The sequence below is a fragment of the Emydura macquarii genome, unplaced genomic scaffold (genome assembly GCF_026122565.2).
Source record: "Emydura macquarii macquarii isolate MOO-44397 ecotype Brisbane River unplaced genomic scaffold, CSIRO-AGI_Emac_v2 contig_1348, whole genome shotgun sequence".
Lineage (NCBI taxonomy): Eukaryota > Metazoa > Chordata > Testudines > Chelidae > Emydura > Emydura macquarii.
Genome location: NW_027131485.1, coordinates 532,891 through 557,621, shown reverse-complemented (window position 1 = coordinate 557,621; position 24,731 = coordinate 532,891). Strand labels below are relative to the sequence as shown.

General features: G+C 39.9%; 1 protein-coding gene across 1 annotated transcript in view; it reads left to right on the top strand.

Annotated features, from left to right (window-relative positions):
* The window catches only part of SDK1 (sidekick cell adhesion molecule 1), a 640,423-nt gene that overhangs the window by 153,624 nt on the left and 462,068 nt on the right, over nucleotides 1-24,731 (top strand). The gene's annotated exons all lie outside the window — the stretch shown is intronic.

Genomic DNA, 24,731 nt, shown 5'->3' with positions numbered 1-24,731 from the left:
CGTCCAGAGGCAAGCCTGCTATGGGACCCCCTCAGCAGTCTCCAATTCCGTGGCATCACTCCCCAGTCCTTTGCCGCCAATTCCTGGTACCTTGCCAGCAGTCCCCTTCCTGCCGGTCCCTGAACTCTCATCATCGGTCCACGTACCTTCGCAATGAATCCTTGGACTCCTGATACCAGTCACCGGATCCTCGGTACCGGCCCCAGAACCCTGGCACCAGTCCTTGGAACCTTGGTACTAATCCCCAGTTCATTGTTGCTGATTCCTGGAACACTATCGCTGATCTCCGGACACGCATCATCGTTCCCTAGATCTCCGATACCGGTCTCCAGACTTCAGGCACCACACCTCTTATTACAGCAGGGAAGTGGAGGTAGCAGCAGCACTGCCGTAGTCACCAAGGGAGGAGTTCTTCTCAGACTCAGAGGGTGAGGCTATAGCTCTGCCCAGGAGACATGTGAATCCCTCTGTAGGCCCACTAGTGGGTGCTTGGTTGTTGGGGCAATGGCCAATGCCCTGGCAATTTTGGAACCCATGAGGGTTCCCTCCCATTCCATGATCTCACATACAGTGCTCACTCTCTGGGCCATCAGAGAGACGGTCTGCAACAGTGTTGCGTTTGCTGGACCCTGACCTGGGATCGGACCACAGGGATGAGTCACCAGTTGAGCTCCAGATAAGCTTACTCCAGCCAGGGAGAAGGAACCAAACTCTCCCCAGATATTGGCCTCATCCTCTTCCTCACCGGATGAGGTGGTGGTGGGGCCTTCAAACCTGGTCCCACAGGATGACTTTAGAGCTCATCAAGAGCTACTCAAGTGTATGTCCTCAAACCTGGACTTAGAGGCCGAGGAGCTGAAGGAGTCCACTGATGCCCTGTATGACATCATGGTAGCAATGGCCCAAGGTGGCCATTCCAGTTCATGAAAGGGTCATGAAACTCATCAAGGCCTTGTGGTGGACTTGTCTTCTCTGCTCACTACTTCTAAGTGGGCAGAGAAAAAGTACTATGTTCCTACCAAAGTTTTTGAATACCTCCATTCTCACCCCTGTCCAGGGTCCTTGGTGGTCTCAGCCTCTAACAAGAGGGACAGACAAGGGCAGACAAGTGCAACACCCAAGAATAAAAGCGCTAAGACACTTGACTTATTTGATAGAAAAGTTTATTCTACTGCTAGTCTCCAACTGTGCATATCTAACCAGCAAGCGTTGCTGGGGAGATATGACTATAATATATGGGACTCCATGGCCAAGTTTACTGACTTCCTGCCTCGGAAGTCATGGCCATACTGGAAGAAGGCAAGATAGTGGCTCGAGCCTCCCTCCTGGCATCCTTGGGCGTGCCTGACTTGGTGGACAGGACAATGGCCATCAGCTGTCTCTATGAGGCGGGTCTCATGGCTCCAATCATCTAGCTTGTCCATGAGGGTCCAGCAGTCAATCTAGGATCTTCCCTTCGATGGTGCAGCCCTGTTCTTGGAACAGATTGACATCAGGCTGCATGATCTGAAGGATTGCAGGGCCACTCTTCGTTCCTTAGGCCACTATGCACCTTCGGCTTCAAGGAAGCATTTCAGCACACAGCAACCTCAGAGATTTGTGAGCCAAACCAGGCATGAGCCCTATAGAAAGAAAGGAAGAGGTTACAAGTGCCACCAGGGCCAACCTCCTGCTGCATCATCTCAATCAAGCCGCTACCCTCCTGGAAATGGACAGGACTTTTGAAGGCATGCCCAAGTGTGACACACCTAACACTTTGCAGAATCCACTCCTCCCCCCCCCTTTTATTTTTGGACTGACTTTCACCCTACCTCCCTGCCTGGGCCAGCATAACATTGGATCAATGGATGCTCAGCACAATAACAGTGGGGTACACCCTGCAGGTAATTTCTATCCCTCCTTCCCACCACCCATTCCTATCTCTCTTCAGGGACCCTTCTCATAAGCAACTTCTTGTCCAGGAGGTACAAGCCCTCCTATAGGTGGGAGCCGTAGAGGAAGTTCCCCAAAAGCTGAGAAGGAAAGGGTTTTACTCCCATTACTTTCTAATCCCAAAGATTAAAGGGGGCCTAAAACCCATCCTAGACCTGTGTCACCTCAACAAATATCTCAAGAAGCTGAGATTCCGCTTGGTCTCCCTGGTCTCCATCATCCACTCCTTGGATCCAGGGGATTGGTATGCCGCCTTTGCCTTGAAGGACGCATTCTTCCATAACTCTATCTTCCTTGACCACAGAAGATTCATAGATGGCAATGGTCACTGCCAGTTTATGGCACTTCCATTTGGATATTCAACAGTGCCAAGGGTGTTTCAAAACTGTATGGCAGTGGTGGCATACTGCCTCAGTCGTTGGGGCATACAGATGTACCCATATCTCAATGATTGGCTCATCAAGGGTCATTCAAGAGCATAGGTTCAGCACAGTATTGCCATGGTATGTGTCACCTGTCAAGTGCTGAGTCTGTTGATAAACTGACAGAAATCAACATTGATCCCAGTACAAAGGATAGAGGTCATCGGGGTAATCCTCGACTCTACTCAGGCCAGGCCCTTCCTGATGCAGGCCAGATTCCTCGCCATGTCATTGTTGATCGCCCAAGTCACAGCTCACCCACTCACCACAGCCCAAATGTGCCTCAGATTGTGGTACAGTGCGCAAAGCTGCACCTCAAACCCTTATGGATGCGGCTGGCGTTGGTTAACTCCCCAGCCAATGCCACCTGGACATGGTCCTCACGATCTCTCCACCAATACTTGCTTTGCTAGCATGGTGGTCAGATCTGTGCTGCATGATGAAGGGAATTCCCTTCACGGCCCCATGACTGACCATTTCCTGGGTGTTGGATGCTTAAGACTTAGGGTGGGGAGCACACCTCAGCACTCTCACAATCCAAGGCTGCTGGTCCCGAGAGGGGCTAATGTGATATATAAACGTCAGGGAACTCAGAGTGATCCTCCTGGCCTGCGAGGTGTTTCTTCCCCAGCTTTCTGGCAAGGTTGTACAGATCTTGACAGACAACACAGCATCAATGTTTTATGTCAACAAGCAAGGGGGAGTGCAGTCCTTAGCCCTCTGTCAAGAGGCCTTCCGCCTGTGGGACTTCTGCATAAACCTATCCATCTGGAGGCCTCGCACTTCCCGAGGGTTCAGAGTGCATTGGCAGATCACTTCAGCAGGTCCTTTTCCTCTCCACAGCTGGTCCCTTCACCCGGAGGTCGTCAGGATCATCTTCCAGACGCGGGCAACTCCCCAAGTGAACCTGTTTGCTACCAGACAGAACAGAAAATGTCATTGCTTCTGCTCCCTGCAAGGGCTCAATAACGGCTCGCTTTCCAATGCCTTTCTCCTATTATGGACAGGAGACCTGATGTATGCCTTCCCACTGATCTGCCTCATTCACAAGGTCCTTCTCAAGATCAAGAGGGACAAGGTGCAAGTCATCATGATAGCTCCTTCAGGGCCACACCAACACTGGTTCAGCATGCTGATAGACTTAGCAGTGGCAGCCCCTTGGGCGCTCCCGAATTGCCCGGACCTGATCTTGCAGGATGACAGAGGGCTGCTGTATCTGAACCTGGCTTTCCTGCACCTGACAGCATGAATGCTGCATGGCTTAACCTTGAGGAGCAGGCCTGCTCCAGATAGGTCCAACAGGTTCTACTAGGAAGCAGAAAAACCTCTACCAATGCCACCTATCTAGCTAAGTGGAAGCGCTTCCCCTGTTGGGCATCTGAACTGAACCTTTCTCCAGATCAGTTTTCATTGCATTCCATCCTGGAATATCTGCTCCACCTAAAGCATCAACGTCTGGTATTATCATCGATCATATCATGACCTGGCAGTCATCTCGGCCTTCCACCCTCCTATCCAGGGCAGATCAGTCTTCTCTCATGAGATGACAGCCACATTCCTCAAAGGCTTAGAGAGGCTCTTCCTGCAGATCCATGATCTGGTTCCCCAAAGGGACCTTAACTTGGCCCTGTCAAGGCTCACAGGTCCCCCCTTCAAGCCTCTAGCATTTTGCTCTTTACTCCTCCTATAGTGAAGGTCGCCTTCCTTGTGGCAATCACTTCGATGAGAAGAGTCTCTGAAATTAAGGCCCTAACTTCAGAACACCCTTACACGGAGTTCTACAGGGATAAAATCTGTCCATGCTATCAATAGCTTTCCTGCCAAATGTGGTATCACAGTTTTATGTCAATCAGGATATCTTCTGACCAGTCTTCTTCCTGAAGCTGCATAGCTCCAGTAAGGAGAGGCAGCTGCATATGCTAGATGTCAGACGAGCCCGAGCATTCTACATCTAAAGGACTAAGCCTTTCTGGAGGTCTATGCAGCTTTTTGTTGCTCTGGCTGACAGGATGAAAGGCCTCTCGATATCATCCCAGAGGATCTTGTGCTGGATCACTGCCTGCATCCAAACCTTCTATGAACAGGTGAAGGTCTCACCTCCAGCTAGACTCAACAAGAGTGCATTCGTCATCAGCAGCTTTCCTAGCACAGGTCCCAATTCAGGACATCTGCAGGGCTGCAACATGGTCATCAATCCATACTTTCATGCCCCACTACATGATCGCTCTGCAGGCCCAGGATGATGCTGACTTTAGCAGAGCAGTGTTGCAATTAGCACATCTGTGAACACCTGGCCCACCTCCAGAGGTGAATCAACTGACATGGAATGGACATGAGCAAGCACTCGAAGAAAAAATGGTTACTAATGTTTTGTTACTGTTCTTCAAGATGTGTTGCCCATGTCCGTTCCTTGACCCATCCTTCTACCTCTCTGTCAGAATTCTGACAAGGAGGAACTGAGAGAGAGTGGGGGCTGGCAGCACCTCTTATACTGGCAAATATGCACACAACCCCAGAAGGCACTAGAGCTGGCTCTACAGATACCATTGAGGGAAAAATCTCCAGAACTGGTGCATGTGGCCTACACACACCTGACATGGAATGGACATGAGCAACAGATCTCAAAGAACAGCAGTTATGAAAGATTAGTAATAATGTTTTTTCTTCTGTAACCAAGGGGCTCATCAGTTGGAAAAGGCAGAGGAGGAGAAGGATGTGTGTATATTAGTCAATCACAGGATGATTATGAGCCACCAATATGATGTGGCTGTAAAAGAAGCAAATGTGATCCTAGGATGCCACAGGTGAGGTATTTCCAGTAGAAATAGGGATGCATTAGTACTATTGTATAAGGCACTGATAAGACCTAATATGGAATACTATATACAATTCTGGTCTCTCATGTTCAAGATAAATTCAAACTGGAACAGGTGCAGAGAAGAGCTACTAGGATGATCATAGGACTAGAGAGCCTATGAAAAGAGACTAAAAGAATTTAACTTGTTTAGATTAGCAAAATGAAGGCTGAAAGGAGATATAGTTGTTCTGTATAAATGAATTACAGGGGTAAACACAATGGAGAGAAAGGAGCTATTTAAACTAAAAGAAAAAGTTGGCACAAGAACAAATGTGTATAAATGGACCATGAATACATTTAGATTAGGAACTGTAGTTATCAAAGGAGTGAGGTTCTGGAACAGCCCTCCAGTAGGAATAGTGGGGGCAAACAACCTAATTCGTTTTAAGATGGAGTTTAATGCACTTATGAATGGGATTAAACAGGGATGCCTACTGTAACAGAGCCAGACCGGCTGGCTATAGCCCCAGGCTCCATAAAGCCCTATTCGCTGGGTAATCCAGCTGGGGCTATTTCAAGGCAATTGGGCCAATTAGACCACCTGGGGCCTATCAAAGAAACTGCCCCAGAAGTTAAAAGCCTCCTTTTCAGGCAGGCCAAGAGGGCTGAAAGAGAGTTGACAGCCGGAGCGGAGCAGGGCCGGGCCGGGCCGGGCAAGGCAAGGCAAGGCAAGGCAGAGCAGAGCTGCCTGCTGCAGCTGCAGCGCTTGGGACTATCAACCGTTGCTGCCACCATACCAGAGACAGAGAGGTTCCAGCCGGGGAAGGCAGAGCAAACCTTCACATTGGTACCAGGGAGGGGGCTACAAGCAGTGGGGCCACGGACAGGTGACCCAGGGAAGGGGGTCGATCTCAGGGACTAAGCAGTGTGAGATCACTCCTCGCAGGGTCCCTGGGTCATGGCCTGGGGTAGAGGGCAGGACTCGGCCCCTCCCCGCTCCCCTCCCAGCCGCACCACCGTTGTGGCTGGAAAAGCGCAGGACCCACAGGGCGGAATAGGCCCACCCCGCCACACTACATTAGCAGGGGCCTGGACTCGAAGAAGCAGGAAGTTGCTTCTAGTCTTGTGTCCTATGTTTACTTATCCTTGTCATAGCTTTTGTAGCTTCAGATGCTGTCAGTGATCATGAAAATAACCAGACACCATTTGACTCTGAAGCTGTGAATTCGACAGACAAATTATACATTGTATTAAGAACGCTCTCATTTAATTTCTCCTATATTTACTGTCTTTTATTTTCATTGTATTCTCTTATGCTCTTACCATGTGGATAGCATAAAAAGGAGGGAGGTTTTCCTATGTGCTTCAGAATTTTGCATACCTCAGGCACATGAAGCTACATGGATTTTATTTTTTGCAAGCTGATTCTATCCAATACTTGCAGTTCCGCTGAACATCTCAATTGCCCTTCTCTGGACTCTTTCAGTTTTTGCTCAGACTTTCTTAAAATGGAGTGACCAGACCAGGACATAACGGCCCAGATGAGGAAGCATCATGGACAAGTCATCATCTTATTTTATATTCTTTTTAAAATGCATCTATTTCTGTTTGCTCTTTTTCTCTGCTACTTCACACTGGAACAATTTTATCATTTTTAAACTATCCCCAAAAATTCCAAAGTCTGTCTTCAGGGGGTCTTACAGTCCATTAGCAGATATGCAAAGTGTAGACTATCTTTTGCTAACGGATGTGCTTTTTTTTTCTTTGATATATTTTAAGGCCAAAAGGGACCATTATATTTATCTAGTCTGTCCACCTGTATAGAATTTCACCCAGTAATTCCTGCATCAGACCAATAATCTACAGTTGAACTAAGGTGTATCATTTAGAAAGACATTTAATCTTGATTTAAAGATTGCATGTGATGAAGAATTTACCAATCCCTTTGATAAGCTGTTCTAGTGATTAATTACCCTCATTTTATTTCCAGTTTGATTTTTTTCTGACTTCAACTTTCAGTCATTGGATCTTGTTATGTTTCTTCCTACTAGATTAAAGAGCCCTCTAGGATTAGATATCATCTCCCTGTGTAGGTACCTGTGAACAATTATAAAAATGCCTCTTCAACGTTTTCTTACATAAGCAAAATGGATTGAGGATTCTCTTTGTAAGATTCTCCAATTTTTCAACATTCTTTTTAAAGTGCAGATGCCAGAAGTGTACACAGTATTCCAATAACAGTCTCCCTATGGCTGTAGAAAGAAGTATAACTCATCCAAAGATACTTGATACATTGTGCTGCCCAGTCCTTCGGTGTGCTAATTTCAACTGAAGTTTTAAACCATTCTCCATAATTTTTACTGACTAAAACAACTTAACATCATCAGGAAATTTTAACCATTTCTTTCTGTAAATCATTAATAAAGTAATTAAAACACTGGTTCAATACTGCCCTGGGGGGACTCCACTACTCACCTTTCCACTTTGAGGTGCAGTTGTTAAGATTTTTCAAGGGAAAGTGGTCTGTAAAACAGTAGTATTATAGTCTTTTTCGTGTGTCCCTTATTTCACTGTTAACTGAGGAAATCTGATGAATATTTTACTACACAATATAAGGAGTTTGTATTACTTCTAGTACATTACAGTTTTATTGTCCTTAGTTTTAGTAATTAGATAACAAAACTATTTTGGTTTCTATATACAAGTGCTTATTAATTATTTTATCATGAGAAAAATGAGTGAGGTCCAATGTCCTGTTAATTCATTTCAGCCTGGAAATTTTCTTATAATTGGCTTGGCAAGTGGAATGAGGGAGATTAGTTGCTAATGAGAAGATTAGTAAATTTTGCATGATGTAAACCTGTGATTATTAGATTATTTTTCATGAGACCTAGCTACTTTGAGAGAAATCATTAACATCTTCTGATATTGTAAATTAGGTTATTTCACACCTGTATTTTTTATCACTAACCATTAATGCTGCAGCCACAGATTCTGATATGTTTTGCTAATTAAGGAGAAATTGATGAAGTAAGGGATATGAGGAATCGGTTATGGCTTGTTCTAGTAATCTAAATAAAAACCCAATTGCATAAATTTATCTTGTATGTCTAAGCTTTGGCAGGATATTTGTGAAAAGCAGCAAGTGTCAACTTTTTATAAGTAACAGGTGTGACCTATACAGATTCATAAGTCTTTCTAATGTTAAATTGCAAATAACTTGACTTGAGTCATTATATGAAGTGATAGATTAATGGCTTGTTGAAATTAAGTGGCTCCTGTAAACAAGGACTTTGCATTTATGCTCTGGTTCATTTTACTTGAATTATTTATGTAGTTAGTTTCTGATAAGTAACTGTGTGTGTTATTCTTTTGAACTTCTACTGATTATTCACAGACTCCAACATTGTTGAGTTTCTGTATGAACAAAATGAGGCACTGCTCATCTGCTTCAAATTCAAGTTCATTGTTCTCATCCTCAAGAGCCTTCAAAATCCCTGCCTAAATCTCAGCTTTAATTTTCTCCTCCTGTCTTTCCCACTGTTCTCTCTACCCAAACCATCCTGCCATGGTGGAGTTCCATATTTTTTGCCTCTCAATGATTTCTGTATCAATTCCTTAATTTACAAGTAAAAATAGTTTGTTTTCTAATTGGCAGCCCTGAGATATAAGAGCTAAACTAACGTTTTTTACTTCTTATTCATCACCACCAGTAATGAAGTCTTTACAGGCAGAATCGTACCCTCACTGAGACCTGTGCAATCCAACTGACATCAGTGTGTTTGCATAGATTTAACTGATTGGAACATAGCAAACAATTCTGTTAATGCACAAAAAGGAATGGAATTCAGGTCATTGTTGCTTAGCTGTGTCAGCTCTTCAGTGCTAACAGGAATAAAATGTTAAAATGTATTGTGATTAACGGGCTGGTTGTGCGTTGGTTAGCTTTCTTCTGCTCAGCTGAGATGAAATGAAAGCATCTTCAAGCCCTCCAGTTTAACATTCAGAACATAGAGGGCTCCATAATTCCCAGAGCACAGGTAAAAAGAAGAATATCTTGAAATTAGATGGGACCAGATTTAGGAGAGAGACAGAGGTTGTGAGAAGGCAGGAACAGGTTGGAGACAGCAGTTAGGGAGCTGGCTTTGGAGGGAAGATTGGATACTAGGCTGCCTGCCAGTGAGCTGGACCTGGAAGATTGACAGCTGGACAGGAACACACCCTGTTGTTGACAGGGACTAGCAGAAGCTGCAGCAGGAGGAAACTGGGCCATGGCTGCAGATAGGAGGATGGTGGAGGGGTTACAATGAAATGTCTTTATCCTTTTATTGGACTGCCCCCAGGAGCTGGATCCAACTTGCCCTGTCATTGAAAAACTTTATAGTGATGTCAACAATGTTAAAGCAAAATAGCTTTCCAAATTTATGGACTAGCTAAACATAATTTCTATCAATCTTTTGTTACAAAAGAGTATGAGGTCACCATCAAGGTTTTGCATGATAGCATGTTGGATGAATTTTTTATATGTATTGGTTTTTGGTATGTGTTGGAGATGGAAATAAATACTTTTTGCAGTGTGTTAATAATATTGTGGGTGATGTGAATGTGACAAGGAATGTTAGAAACTTTTCCCTTAACTTGTTATTTCCATCCTTTCAAAGATTTGAGGGATACAGGGCCCTGATGCAACCCTAACTGGTCACCACATGTAGTTTTTGTTTAAGTTTACTCAAAATCTGAGTTTTTATAGGAATCCACCAAAGACTAGAGCCTGCAGGACTAGTACTTGGAGAGCCTATCACACTCTTTTCCAAGCTCATAGTACACTGAACACATTACCAGACATCTAGAAGAGATTGCTGTACCATAATGCTAACAGCAATACAATGTGGTGGGGTCATATACATTATTTTTTTCACTAAACAGATCTGACACTGTTACACACAAAGGAGATGACATTCTTATTTTTACACAGTCACTTTTCAGAGTAGAACTATACTTTAAACAGCAAAGGTGATAGAGAAACAGCTTGTCCTTTAAACCATAGATCTAAGAGTCATTGAATGGTATTAGTGTCCTAGAACAGGAGTAGTCAATTATTTTTTGTCAATGTCCACATTTCTTGGTCAAGATATAGTCAAGGTCCAGATGCCAGAGAAAGTACCGTATTTCCCCATGTATAAGATGCTCCCATGTATAAGACGCACCTTAATTTTGGGGCCTGAAATTTGAAAAAAATGTATTACGGTAAAAAAATCTAAAACCACTGTATAAGACGCACCCAGTTTTTAGACCCCAAATTTTTCGAAAAAAGGTGTGTCTTATACATGGGGAAATACGGTAATAATAATAATAAAAAATGATGATAATAATAAGTAAACAAAAAGATTTTGGGGTCCATTCAAAAGTGTCTGATGGTCCGGATTTGGCCTGCAATCCATCTATTGACTACTCCTGTCCTAGAAGGAGCTTGCATAGCCTTAAGTAAGTCAGATTATAAAATCCATTTACAAATTCCACTGTACTCTGCATATTCTCTAAGTATCTCCACTTGATCAGTATTACTTTCTTCTTAATATTAGTCTGTGATACTATGAGGATGTGAAGCTTTTAATAGATATTAACATCTGAAGAGGGAGAATTTTTGCCCCAAGAGTGTGCTTTATATTTGTTTCTTGGCTAATAGATGTTATTGCATTATCTACGTTGCCCACAGCTAGTTGTGTATAAATTTGGAAAAGAACTGAAAAACAAAATCTCAAAAGACTTAACAAGGCATTCCATTGTTTTGGGGTTTTAGCTCTTGTAAAAAATAACAGGATTTTTCTAATGAATTCATTAAACTAGGAAAAATTCTAAGAAGGAGAAAGGCAGGATTCTTTTTAAAGCAAAGCAATATCAAAAGTTTGCCACCTTTACAAGCTTATGAAAACACAGCAGAAATGTTAAATTATTATTGTCTCAAAATTACATCAGTTAATTATTCTAGAGCTAAAGTGCTAAATAAAAAAGTCAAGTAAAATGTTTTCTTAGAGGAATGCTCTTGGAAATAAAGTTTTATGGTTAGATAAAAACTTTGCACCAAGGCATGTTATGAAACAGTGCCAATTATTAGGGCCATCAAATGATAAAAAAAATTAATTGCAATTAATTGTGAGTTCTAAAAAGTCACGATTAATTGCACTTTTAATTGCACTGTTAAACAGTAATATTATACTATTTATTTAAATATTTTTGGATGTTTTCTACATTTTCAAATATATTGATTTTAATTGCAACAAAGACTACAAAGTGTACGGTGCTCAGTTTGTATTATTTTTATAACAAATATTTGCACCGTAAAAAAGATTTAAAAAAAATACTATTTTTCAATTCACCTCATACAAGTGCTGTAGTGCAATCTCTTTTTCGTGAAAGTGCAATTTACAAATGTAGAATTTTTTTTGTTACTTAACTGCACTCAAAAACAAAACAATGTAAAACTTTAGAGCCTACAAGTCCATTAAGTCCTACTTCTTGTTCAGCCAATTGCTAAGACAAATAAGTGTTTACATTTATGGGAGGTAATGCTGCCTGCTTCTTATTTACAGTGTCACCTGAAAGTGAGAATAGGCGTTCTCATGGCACTGTTGTAGTTGGCATTGCAAGGTATTTACATGCCAGATATGCTAAACATTCGTATGCCCCTTCATACTTCAACCACCATTCCAGAGGACATGCTTCCATGCTGATGATAAGTTCTGCTTGATAATGATCCAAAGCAATGCAGACTGATGCATGTTCATTTTCATCAGCTGAGCCAGATGCCACCAACAGAAGGTTGATTTTCTTTTCTAGTGGTTCAGGTTCTGTAGTTTCCGCATCAGAGTGTTGCTCTTTTAAGATTTCTGACAGCATGTTCCACACCTCATCCCTCTCAGATTTTGGAAGAAACTTCAGATTCTTAAACCTTGGGTTGAGTACTGTAGCTATCTTTAGAAATCTTATATTGATACCTTCTTTGTGTTTTTGCCAAATCTGCAGTGAAAGTGTTCTTAAATCAAACAACATATGCTGGGTCGTCATCTGAGACACCATAAAACGAAATATATGGCAGAATGCAGGTAAAACCATGTAGAAGGAGACATACAATTCTCCCCCAAGGAGTTTAGTCACAAATTTAATGAATGCATTAATTTTTTAACGAGCGTCATTAGCATTCAGCATGTGAAACAGTTTAAGCATTTCTTCAGAATTTGCCTTAATCTGGAGTACATAAGAATGGCCATACTGGGTCAGACTAGTGGTCCATCTAGACCAGTATCCTGTCTTCTGACAATAGTTAGTGCCAGGTACTTCTGATGGAGTGAACAGGACAATGTATTAAGTAATCCATCCCCTGTCATCCAGTCCCAGCTTCTAGAAGTTTAGGGACACCCAGAGCATGTGCTTGCATCCTGGACCATTTTGGCTAATAGCCATTGTGGATGTAGGGAAGGCGGATGTAGGGAAGGCAGTGGATGTGATATACCTTGACTTTAGCAAAGCTTTTGATACTGTCTTTCACAGTATTCTTATCAGCAAGTTAAAGAAGTATGGGTTGGATGAATGGACTATAAAATGGATAGAGAACTGGCTAGAGCATAGGGCTCAACGAGTAATGATCAATGGCTCCATGTCCAGCTGGCAACCGGTCACAAGCGGAGTTCCCCAGGGGTCGGTCCTGGGGCCGGTTTTGTTCAACATCTTCATTAATGATCTGGAGGATGGGGTAGATTGCACCCTCAGCAAGTTTGCGGATGACACTAAGTTGGGGGGAGTGGTAGATACCCTGGAAGGTAGGGATAGGATACAGAAGGACCTAAACAAACTGGAGGATTGGGCCAAAAGAAATCTAATGAGGTTCAACAAAGAAAAGTGCAGAGTCCTCCACTTAGGAAGGAAGAATCCCATGCACAGCTATAGACTGGGGACCGACGAGCTGGGCAGCGGTTCTGCAGAAAAGGACCTGGGGGTAACAGTGGATAAAAAGCTGGATATGAGTCAGCAGTGTGCTCTGGTTGTCAAGAAGTCTAATAGCATATTGGGCTGCATTAGGAGGGGCATTGCCAGCAGGACGCGGGAAGTGATTATTCCCCTCTATTCGGCATTGGTGAGGCCGCATTTAGAGTATTGTGTCCAGTTTTGGGCCCCCCACTACAAAAAGGATGTAGACAAGTTGGAGAGAGTCCAGAGGAGGAAAACAAAAATGATTAGGGGGCTGGAGCACAGGACTTATGAGGAGAGGCTGAGGGAACTAGGCTTGTTTAGTCTGCAGAAGAGAAGAATGAGGGGGAATTTGATAGCAGCCTTTAACTACCTGAAAGGGGGCTCCAGGGAGGATGGAGCTAGCCTGTTCTCAGTAGTGGCAGATGACAGAACAAGGAGCAACGGTGTCAAGTTGCAGTGGGGGTGATCTAGGTTGGACATTAGGAAAAAGTTTTTCACTAGGAGGGTGGTGAAGCACTGGAATGGGTTACCTAGAGAGGTGGTGGAATCTCCATCTTTAGAGGTTTTTAAGCTGAGGCTTGACAAAGCCCTGGCTGGGATGATATAGCTGAGGTTAGTCCTGCTTTGAGCAGTGGGTTGGATTAGATGACCTCCTGAGGTCCCTTCCAACTCTAATATTCTATGATTCTATGACCTATCCTCCATGAATTTATTTAATTATTTTTTTAAACCCAGTTATACTTTTGACCTTCACAACATCCCTGGCAAAGAATTTCACAGGTTGACTATGTGTTGTGTGAAGAAGTATTTCCTTATATTTGTTTTCAACCTGCTGTTGGATGACCCCAGGTTTGTGTGTTATGTGACGGGGTAAATAACACTTCCGTATTTACTTTCTCCACATCATTCATGATTTTATAGACCTCTATCACATCTTTTCTCAGTTATCTGTTTTCCAAGCTGAACAGTCCAAGTCTTTTTAATCTTTCCTTATATGGAAGCTGTTCCATATCCCTTATAATTTTTTTTGCCCTTCTCCATACTTTTTCCAATTCTCATATCTTTTTTTGAGATGGGGTGATCAGAATTGCACGTAGTATTCAAGCTGTGAGTGTACTATTCATTTATATAGTGGCAATATAATATTGACTGTCTTATTATCTATCCCTTTCCTAATGCATCCAAACAGTATGTTAGCTGTTTTTGACTGCTGCTAAACACTGAGCAGCTGTTTTCACAGAGCTATCCATGATGACTCCAAGATCTCTTTCTTGAATGGGAACAGTTAATTTAAACCCCATCATAATGTATGTATAGGTGGGATATGTTTTCCAAAGTGCGTTACTTTGCATTTATCACCATTGAATTTCATTTGCCATTTTGTTACCCAGTTTTGTGAGATCCCTTTGTAACTCTTCATAGTCTGCTTTGGACTTAACTATCTTGAATAATTTTGTATTGTCTGAAAATTTTCCATCTCACTCTTTACCTCTTTTTCCAGATCATTTATGAATATGTTGAACAGCAGTGGTCCCAATACAGATTCTTGGGGGACCCTGCTATTTATTTCTCTCCACTGTGAAAACTGGTCACTTCTTCCTTCTCCTTCTTCCTGTCTTTTAACTAGTTACTGATCCATGAGAGGACGTTCCGTCTTTTCCCATGACTCCTTACTTTGCTTAAGAGTCTTTGATGAGGGTTCTTGTCAAAGACACTCTGAAAGTCCAAGCTCACTATATCCACTGGATCACCCTTGTCCACATGGTTGTTGACCCCCTCAAAGAATTCTAATACATTGGTGAGGCATGATTTCCCTTTACAAAAGCTGTGTTGACTCTGTCCTCACATATTGTCTTCATCTATGTGTCTGGTAATTCTTTTCTTTGTTATAGTTTCAAACAATTTGCCTGGTACTGAAGTTAGGCTCATAAATTAGGCCTGTAATTGCCAGATCACCTCTGGAGCCTTTTTTAAAAAACTGATATTGTATTAGCTATCCTCCAGTCATCTGGTACAGAAGCTGGTACAGAGGCTGATAGGTTATCATACCACAGTTAGTAGTTCCACAATTTCATATTTGAGTTCCTTCAGAAGTCCTGGGTGAATACCATCTAGTCCTGGTGACTTACTATTGTTTAATTTATCAATTTGTTCCAAAACTGCCTCTAATGACCGTTCAATCTGGGATAGTTCTTCAGATTTGTCACCTAAAAAGAATGACTCAGGTGTGGGAATCTCCCTCACATCCTCTGCAGTGAAGACCCATGCAAAGAATTCATTTAGCCTCTCCATTACATCCTTATCTGTCTTGAGTACTCCTTTAACATCTCCATCATCCAGTGGCCCAACTGTTTAATTGGCAGGCTTTCTGCTTCTGATGTACTTAAAAATGTTTTGCTTTTTAGTGTTTGTGTCTTTAGCTAGCTGCTCTTCAAAGTCTGTTGGGGCCTGCCTAATTATACTTTTACATTTAACTTGCCAGAGTTTATGCTGTTTTCTCTTTTCCCCAGTAGAATTTGAATTCCAATTTTTAAAGGATGTTTAATGTCTCTAACCACCACCTTTTCTCTATTTAGCCATGGTGATGCTTTTTGGGCCTCTGTCTTTTTAAATTTGGATTATACATATAGTTTTAACCTCTGTTATGGTGCTTTTAAAATGTTTCCATGCAGCTTGCAGGCATTTTACTCTTGCAACTGCTCCTTTTAATTTCTGTTTAACTAGCCTCCTCATTTTTGTGTAGTTCCCCTTTTTGAAGTTAAATGATACTGTAGTGGCTTTCCTTGGTATTTTTCCCCCTACAGGGATATTATATTTACTAATTTAAATGTAATTAAATTTATGTTATTACCTTTTCATAAATGTCTTTTCTTAATACGTAGAATTTATGTGGTGCTTTTCATCTTCGAAGCATTATTCAAACATAAACTAATGCATAAAACATCCTTTTGAGGTAGGTAAGTAACTACGTTACTATTATCCCATTTTCCTGATTGAGACCGAGGAACAAGGAGACTAATTTACTTGCCCAAAGTTAACCAAACGAGTCAGTGAGTAAATGTGTTCTTCACTGTTACTTAACTAAAATATAGAGCATATTATTCGAAATTCTGTTGCTTCTAAGTCAATCACTTCCATATGCATACTTATCAAATTATGAAATCGTTATTTAAAGTTGCTTTCAAAGTGATGGAGAGAGTATTAAATTGAAACTTGAGCAAAATCAGCTAAATTCAAAAGCTGTTGTGGCATGTATCAAAAGCTTCATCTAGTAGTGAAGATGAGACATCAAATGTATTTTTGCTGTTTTCAAAGGCTACAATCCTTCTCCCAGAGGAAACTTTAAAAATGCAGTTTAAGCCTACAGCATATGAAGGGATGCTTTGTAAAACAGATACAAGATGAGTATGTTATTAATATTAGCTAATTGCTAGTGTGGACAAATTTATGGCCTGATCCTGTAAACATACACATGAATAATTTTACTCATTGGCCCCTGACTAATAAAGTATGGTAATATATTTACAAATAGCACTAGAAAGAGATGCAAGAGAGCACTTTTGACTTAGCCATCTTTGTGAAAATCCAAGGAATACTTGGACTTGAGTGGAATGTTTTATTTGATACTTTGATTAATGTATATAGGTATATGGATGATAGTATCCATCTCTGTCATAATTTTTAAAGGTTATTTATCCCCAAAATACTAAATTTTTGAACAGCATTCTTAAGGTTTAGAATTAATAATACTGAAAAGTAAAATACTAATGCTGGTGCTACTTGATACCTTATTACCCAAGAGAACATCTCTTTCTCTGTGATATACTGCCATATTTGGGATCAGCAGAGAAACTTGAGCTGGAGTTCCCTCTATACAATTGAAATGGAGTTGCTAGCAGGGCATTCTCTGTCAAAGGTCCTCCATTTTGGAATTTGCCTTCCCTCCCCCATTTGGTCTGCCACATATCAAATGTGTTAACTTTCCAGGTACTCTTTGTTGAGGATGTTGAGGAGGGTGTTGGCTGAATGGACATTCCTTTGTTTATGTTGTGATTTTTAATTTATGGGATAGAGAACAAGAGCACTGGATATGTGCCATAGATGTATTTTAATTATTTGAAGAAATAAATAAATTTGACAGTGCTCACAATGAGCTATTTTATGCCTTTTTGTCTAATCTATAAGGGTGTGTGTGTTCCCAGAGTAAATGCTAAGCAGTTCTAAAATAGTGCTCACATTTAGGAATTTTATTTAAATATCCTTTTGTGTGACTGTCTGGGGATATTAGTTTTTCACATATTAGTTCAGAAATACTGATGCTGACTAATGCTGTTTGCCTTTGACAGTGCCCTATGAGTAAAATAACATAGGATTTGCAATACCAGATTAGATCATTGGCACTTTTTTCTATATTCTGCAGAATTTGTGAGAATTTGAACATTTTCTAACTCTCCTGAAGTCTCTTCCCTTGTTTCACCAAATAATCTGACCCTCACTTTAAATCCACTGAACAGGAAAAATTAATTTAGATTTCTAGAAACATAAACATGGCCATCTTTTTCATTTTTGAAACTTAAATGTTGGCTGTTCAACATGATAACTCATAAAAGGCGTTACTTTCCATTAACATTTTAGCAGGCCAATGTAGGGGGTATTCTCATTAAAGAATTACTTATCCAGGAAGAGAAGATTCTTGTTAACTTTGTTTTAGTGGGGCCCAAAACGTAAATCCTCTAGCGATGTATTTAGTCAAATATGCCTGTTTGCCCTAATGAGGGAAAAGGGGACTATCCTATGGTCTGCACTGATATAACAAATCACAGGAAAGAATAGACATGTACAAAAAACATTTTTACTATAGTTGAGGAGACTGATCTCATACGCTCTGAGTTTAATAAATACAAGATATAGCTTCTTAAAAACTCTGAAACATTTTCTGTATTTTAAACTGTTTTGGACATTCATTTTACTTTACAGTGGATTTAATATTTACTGAATTTACTATGTGATATATCCTAGTCAATATGGCTGTTTTTACTATTAACAGAATTTATAAATCTAAACTGAATTGCAATATCTGAAGATGGGAGAAATTTTTACTGAAATGATACGAAATTGATTTAGTGCTATACGCACAGGCTTTGCAATTTTAAAAATGTGGTTCAATAAACTTTAGCTAACATTCAGAAAGTTTTATGTGCATTAGCACATCAGAGACATACACTATATTTTATTTTTTAATTTGTGCTCTTGTACACAAACACCTAAAGAGAAGTGCAGCTCTAATTTCTTTAGTGTGTGTTGGGAACATTTTAAAATGTCAGAGCAAATGGTTCTTATTTTTCTGTTTCATTGTTTCATGTAAAACACTTAACACTAATGGAAAAGTTAGTTTCAGTGGGTAATTTACCATATGTAAATTATATGAAAAGTGTTCCATTCAAATGGTGTTTGACTATTTTTGGTGTTTCTAGAATAAAATATTTATTAGTACTAAGGCTATTAAACATTACAGGGCTATGTATTCTAACTATAGCTTGGGGGGAAATAGACTTACTGTACTACTTGTTCTTAATTGAGTGATATCAGTTTATTTATTTTTACTTTGTTATGCTTTTAGGGAAATGAAATAACATTGTAAATAAGGTCTTCAGAAAAAAATGAGTTTAGGTTTTAACTGATCTGCTGGAGCCGGTATCTACAGTCAATGCTGACGTTTAAACAGGATGGAAGTAATCTGGATGGTCACAATACATTGATAAGCACATGCAGGTGAATGAGACACCTGAGGTGGGTTTAAGCAACAGGCCACAGCTCTATTTAACACTAGGGAGAGGTGTTACATGCCCATCCTCTGCTCTGACATACCAGCATTTAACTGGTTTCAGCGTATGGTTACAGGGCTCTCACCATATAACCAATAATTTGGGATAGATTTTCCTTGAGCTACCCTTAGCATTCAGCTCACTTATGAATCATCCTCTTCCTCTCCACCCCCCTACATAATGGTTACCAAAGGGGGACCTCAGTCTCCCTGTCTCCTATTGGTAAAAGATCAACCAGTGAAATGTGGGTCTTATTTACCTCTGGGAGCTGGACTTTTTAGCCTTTATCCTCACTAGCCACCAGACACAAGCTGTAATGAGCTAAACAGTTTTATCTTTCCTAGTATTAAATTCTCAAGTCTTATTGCTTTGAACCTCACTGTGTTTCTATAATGCTGTGAGGAAGGCAAAAGAACCCTCTGGACCTCAGCTAATTTGGCCCAACAGGAAAAATTCCTTTCTGATCCTAAAAAAGCCAAATGATCAGATCCACATCATCCTAAAACACTGTTCCTATACTAGTAAGGGGAGGAAGGGCAGGGCAGATAACAGAGGCAAGAGGCTTTTGAAATGTCCCAGAGAGTTTAAATAGTCAGGGCTGGGGGCATGCAAGAGCCAATCAACTACCCAGTCCTCCCAGACCCAACCAATGGGAAGGTGGAGGACCTGATGAAAGGAGGGGCCAGCCTTTGTTTTGCCAAATAAGTGTTCTCACATTCCCGCTGTCCAACCAAGATCCCTCTCCCATTGAATGTGGGTGTGGAGTGGTAGGGTGTGTTTGTTTTGTAAGTTAAAATTCTTGTTAAAAACTTTAAAAGTGTGCCTAGCTTGCTTTGCACTTTATTTACCTCATAATGATATAATGGCATAATGACACTTTAGGGAAAACTCTTAGAAACTTCTATTGACTGTAGGGACAGCAGCCTGGAGTTTTCTTTTTTCTTTCCCCACAAAGATAAAATAATTTGATATCTGGGATATATTAGCAGGAGTGTTGTAAGCAACACACAAGAAGTAATTCTTTTGCTCGACTCACGCTGACTAGGCCTCAGTTGGAGTAATGCGTCCAGTTCTGAAAGCCACATTACAGGAAAGATGTGGACAAAGTTCAGAGAAGAGCAACAAAAATGATTAAAGGTCTAGAAAACATTACTTATAAGGGAAGATTGAAAAAATTGGGTTTGTTTAGTTTGGAGAAGAGAAGACTGAGGGGGGGGAGGGGGGGGACATTATAACAGTTTTCAAGTACATAAAAGGTTGTTACAAGGAGGGGGGAGAAAAATTGTTCTCATTGACCTCTGATGATAGGACAGGAAACAATGGACTTAAATTGCAGCAAGGGCAGTTTAGATTGGACATTAGGAAAAACTTCCTAACTGTCAGGGTAGTTAAACTTTGGAATAAATTGCCTAGGGAGGTTGTGCAATCTCCATCATTGGAGATTTTTAAGAGGAGTCTAGACAAACACCTGTCACGGATGGTCTAGATAATGCTTGGTCATACCATAAGTAAGGGGACTGGACTAGATGATCTTGCAAGGCCTCTTCCAGTCCTATGATTCTATGATCTGTATTACCATTCATAAGAACTTTGATTGTATAAATATAGGTATCATAGCTGCTTTATGATGAAAGGAATGTAACTTAGTAATCATTGCTAGTCTATAGTGAGTTTCTGAAGCAGCAGGAGAGTGATTATTTTGCAAATTATAATATAATACCAGATATAATCTAGTCTGAACCTGTAATATCTGTCCTCGCACTGAAATGACATTTAATTATGGTATTATCTTTCCTGATAGCTGATACACAGCATGGTGTATGTTAAAATTATGCAGTTTGTGGTAAAATGTTTTAGAGCATTGTTTAAAAATATAAAGAACGAAAATGTTCACACTTTGGGGAAAACTCTTAGAAACTTATTGACTGTAGAGACAACAGCTTTGGGGTTTTCTTTTTTTCTTTCCCCATAAAGGTAAAATAATTTGACAAACACTGTCAAATATGGTAACCCCATATAATTCCTTCACTGCACATCTTAATCCCTGATGGTCTCTTCTCAAATAGATGGGCTGTGAGGTTAGGGAGTGTTTAGATGTGATGCCTTTGCAGCAGTCTCCCACTGACGGATGCAGTGACCTTATCATAGAGACAGCTCTATCCAGCGTAAACAGCCCAGCCATCTGGCTTGTATCGATTATAATTGATTTAAAGAAACTGATCCTCTAAAGCTTGGTGCTGTTAAACCCTACAGCTAAACTGACATACATTTTACTCGGAGAGTTGAACCTAAAGGGTTTTTTTCCTCTTATTACAGACTGATTTGTAAACCACAGTTTTAAAATATGTCTAATGGTTGTAAAACAGTCTGCTTTTGTTTTTTCAGTATATTCAAAACTTTAGACACAGGCAGTTCTAACTCCAGAGGGAAGGGAGCAGAATTAGAATTCACTGCCATTGAAATAGCTAATGACTCCCAGTTTTTTTAAATGACAGAATCTTTTGTTTGCTTCCACAAATTGAGGATAAATGTACTCCAACCCTGTTTACTGCTTCCATGTAAATGTTATGTTACACATATATGTGAGTGTGTATATATATATGTATATATCTGTCTACAACCCAGCCATGTATAATGATCATATATTTCATCATATAGATAAGTGAAAATATATAACAGTGCATACAAATTATATGCAGTAGTACACATATTGTCTGTGCCAGTTTTCTCCTTTTAGTTTTAAATCACAGACCCAATCTAAAGTGATCTTACCGATAGTTTTTCAGTTGTATTTTCCTATGCAGTTCAGTGGATAGTATTAAAATGAAAAAATCTGGAATATTTTATTTTAACTTTGATCTGTTACTTAACATTTAATCAAAAGGGTAGTGTTTCTAATAGTGCAGAATGATAGTATTACTTTCTGGTGTGAGACCAAGTCCTGGAGAATATCTGGCCTAGGGATGGGAATGTTTGCAATGAGCTGTGAAATCCTCTCTATCTTGAAGGATCCCAAAGCACTAAACAGGAAACACTTCACCTAACGGTAGAGTGCTGCCAGTATAGTTGCCAGTGTTGATGATGGTCATAGTAGTACAGATAAAAAAAAATTGTGTAATAAAACCTGATAGTTAAAAATACTTAAAACAAAAAATAGTAAAGACTACTGTTCTGGGAATTTGGCAGCTAACTTTTTGAATTAGTACAGTAAGCGCAATAGATTTGTAAGAGCAAAGTCATTTATGGTAAAGTAATTCACTTTTTGCTCAACTGTCTTCATTTGCTGCTGTGGCATGGTTAATGTCTTATTTCAGTGTGCAAACTGCATGTGCAGCATTCTCCTCTGACCCAGAAAGGCAGCTAGTGGTTGAAATGTCAACACACCGATTCACTATCTGAAATGCAGAAGAGACTCTGCTTTGACCTCCATGCTGTGGCTACCTTGAAAATGTCTTCAGGTTCTCATCGAATCAAAATATTGAAAATATAGTTGTTGAAAGGTGAAATCTTTCAGTGGCTAAGAACATTTCATTTACAGATCAAATCTTTTTATATTGATTGGAATTCCATCATTGCAAAGTTAATAATTTATTTAAAATAAGATTTTCCCCCTTTGGTCTGTGTTATTACATATTGCTTTATTTAAAAATGTCATCTTGACATTGTGTAAGTATTTATTTTATACTATTAAGCATTGACTCTGAGCAACAAAGAAAAATCATGGTGAATTCAAACTAATGTAGTTTGTGTCACAAAATGCATTTCTATCAGACACCTTGAAATCCCCCAAGATTCTATAAGATTCCCCAAACTGCATTGCACCATGAGTGATTTAAGGTGATGGCATTGTATACAAGCAGAGCCCTCTAGAACAGCTGTGTTTAATTGCTTGATTGCTGCTAAATTTTAAACAGACTATACCTGTCCTTTTGTGCTGCCTGCCTAATATAACAGTTGTGTTTTGTCATTCTGTTGACTTCAGTATCTATGGAAAACTGCCTCATGGCTATTGAAGTGAAGAACCAGCAGATTAGAAGAACCAGAAAGATTAGATTTTTGACAGCTTTTCCACTATTAAATCCTGTTTTTAAGAATTTAGAATTTTTATGGCCAAATTTTGTTCCCAGCTTAGTCTTGGTGTAAAAGCACACTTTTTGGTTATCAAATGTTTCTAGGTTTATAACTGCAAAAAAGTAGCAGTAATTTTGTGTATGTGTTCACATCTGCTTTTAAAATGACTTTATTTGGTAAACTGAAATGTAAAGTAACAATAAACACTGGAAATTTTTTGTTCTTTATAAAGAAAAGCAGTTTACTGTGGTTGCACATGTCCATGTTTTCAGTTATAAATATTAAGGATTCATAGTTAACTTGTGTATGATAATTTCACTGACTCAATAAATGTACTTTTACTTTAATACCAACATTTGGCAAGTGTTATCAAATACTTTGGGTGTCTTTCACTGTTCTTAGGAGCACTGAACAGGGATCATCTCTTAAGGTCAGCTAGCTATCTCACACATGGAAAATTGGAAATTGAAAGGGGAAAGGAATAGTAGTAGTCTTCAGTCCCTTTCCTATCATGTTTCCTTTCTAAGGTAAAGTAACAATAAGACTATATTGTGATTTTTCTATTCTTGGCAGTATTATGTATAGAGGAAAGTTAATATTCTTGTTTCCTTTTTGGGGTTAGACTCAATATTTGCCTAATGACAAAACACCTAAAAAAATTAGATGACTGCTAAATTGTATAAAACTTCCTAATGGGAACACTGAACCTCTTGTTAACCATCCTGTTTGTATAACTGGAGCAACAAATATTCTTGTAAGGTATGGAGTCTCCTTGACGCCACTAGTTTCACAGCAGTGTATTGTGCTTAGGACTTATAGCTCTTATGCTAAACTTGTTATATGAATGTAAATTAAATACAATTTTAAAACTTGAATATAAAAAGTTATGTATGAAATACATAGCAAATTCGGCATGCGCAGGAATTTAAATTCCAGTGCTTTTGAAGGGCACGTTCTCTGTGTGCGCACCCACTCTGTGCGAAGGCTTCAGGCTCCCCGCCAATTATTGGGCATGCCACTGCTTGGCCCCCACTTCCCTCCCCCCCGCCCACCTGTGCATGCCCCTGATAGTCAGTGTATTTATACACATTATCTAGTATTTGATCTTTCCAGTAAACATCACTGGTCATTATTGTAAGTGTAGCTCATTTAAATAATTATAATTTTGCTAGACATGCTCAGTGCATTGTGTTAGATATTGACACCTTTGTTTCATCTAATCTATTGAGTTTTTTAAATTAAAATTACATAGATTTGTTGGGAAACTTACTGCAATCATGTCCTCACTTGCAACTGGTGAATGAGTATAAACTAGAAGTATTTAAATTATATATAATTGCTAGGATCTTGACAACAATTTAGTTTGCTCCAGGGAGACGGAAAGAGAAAAAATGTTCATTAGGGCTCAGGGATTCAATCTTATATATTAAAAGGAATTGGATTATTTGGTTTACAGTGTCCTTAACAGATTCAATTTCAGTCAGAGATAATTAAGGTCTTGTCAAAACCATGCGCATCATTAACAGACACACAGAAAGACATGGCTCCCAAGAGTTCAGTAAAATGATACAGAACAATGTAGAGTAGCTGTTCAGATATTTAACTGGTATTACATAGATTTTATGTGAATTAATATTTTTAGAGCTTTTCTTCATCAATGTTTGTTCATAAATTGTATTATTTTTCTTAAAACAAGTTACTTTGAGTGCTAGAACT